Here is a 1,433-nt window from a genome sequence, read left to right as displayed (position 1 = left end):
GCACCTCACCTGTGACTATCGATGATACAAATGTCTCAGCAAGAGGCTCAGCAATCACTTCTCCAGCTTCCCACAGAGTTCTCGGGTACACCTGATAAGGTCCTGGGGATTTATCCACCTTTAACCGTTTCAAGACATCCAGCAGTTCCTCCTCTGTAATGTGGACATTTTGCAAGAGGTCACCATCTATTTCCCTATAATCTATATCTTCCACACCATTTTCCACATTAAATACTGATGCAAAATATTCATTTAATAACTCCCCCATTTTCTGTGGCTCCACGCAAAGACTGCCTTGCTGATCTTTGAGGGGCCCTATTCTCTCCCTAGTTACCCTTTTGTCCTTAATATATTTGTAAAACCCCTTTGGATTCTCCTGAATTCTATTTGCCAAAGTTATCTCATGTCCCTGTTTTGCCCTCCTGATTTCCCTCCTAAGTATACTGCTACTGCCTTTATACTCTAAGGATTCACTCGATTTATCCTGTCTATACCTGACATATGTTTCCTTCCTTTTCTTAACCAAACCCTCAATTTCTTTAGTCATCCAGCATTCCATATACCTACCAGCCTTCCCTTTCACCCTGACAGGAATATACTTTCTCTGGATTCTTGTTATCTCATTTCTGAAGGCTTCCCATTTTCCAGCCGTCCATTTACCTGTGAACATCTGCCTCCAATCAGCTTTCAAAAGTTCTTGCCTAATACCGTCAAAATTGGCCTTTCTCCAATTTAGAACTTCAACTTTTAGATCTGGTCTATCCTTTTCCACCACCATTTTAAAACGAATAGAATTACAGTCGTTGGCCCCAAAGTGCTCACCCACTGACACCTCAGTCACCTGCCCTGCCTTATTAATTCCCAAGAGTAGGTCTCGTTTTGCACCTTCTCTGGTGAGTACATCCACACACTGAATCAGAAAATTATCTTGTACACACTTAAATTCCTCTCCATCTAAACCTTTAACATTATGGCAGTCCCAGTCTATGTTTGGAAAGTTAAAATCCCCTACCATAACCACCCTATTATTCTTACAGATAGCTGAGATCTCCTTACAAGTTTGTTTCTCAATTTCCCTCTGACTATTGGGGGGGGGTCTAATACAATCCCAATAAGGTAATCATCCCTTTCTTATTTCTCAGTTCCACCCAAATAACTTCCCCAGATGTATTTCTGAGAATATCCTCCCTCAATACAACTGTAATGCTATCCCTTACCAAAAATGCCACTCCCCCTCCTCTCTTGCCTCCCTTTCTATCCTTCCTGTAGCACTTGCATCCAGGAACATTCAGCTGCCAGTCCTACCCATCCCTGAGCCATGTTTCCGTAATTGCTATGATATCCCAGTCCCATGTTCCTAACCATGCCCTGAGTTCATCTGCCTTCCCTGTTAGGCCCCTTGCATTGAAATAAATGCAGTTTAATTTATTAGT

At 42.2% G+C, this 1,433-nt stretch overlaps 1 protein-coding gene across 7 annotated transcripts in view; it reads right to left on the bottom strand.

Annotated features, from left to right (window-relative positions):
* The window catches only part of ktn1 (kinectin 1), a 141,252-nt gene that overhangs the window by 116,472 nt on the left and 23,347 nt on the right, over positions 1-1,433 (bottom strand). Inside the window, exon 1 of one of the 7 annotated variants that reach the window (XM_043697724.1) lies at positions 10-29. The exons of the other annotated variants lie outside the window; for them this stretch is intronic. The gene's annotated coding sequence lies outside the window, so the exon portion shown is untranslated. Of the gene's footprint in view, positions 1-9; positions 30-1,433 lie in introns of those variants that run through there. 7 annotated transcript variants of the gene reach the window in all.

This window comes from Chiloscyllium plagiosum, chromosome 10 (genome assembly GCF_004010195.1).
Source record: "Chiloscyllium plagiosum isolate BGI_BamShark_2017 chromosome 10, ASM401019v2, whole genome shotgun sequence".
Lineage (NCBI taxonomy): Eukaryota > Metazoa > Chordata > Chondrichthyes > Orectolobiformes > Hemiscylliidae > Chiloscyllium > Chiloscyllium plagiosum.
The sequence above is the reverse complement of the archived record's forward strand: the minus strand, read 5'-3'. Positions and strand labels throughout refer to the sequence as shown.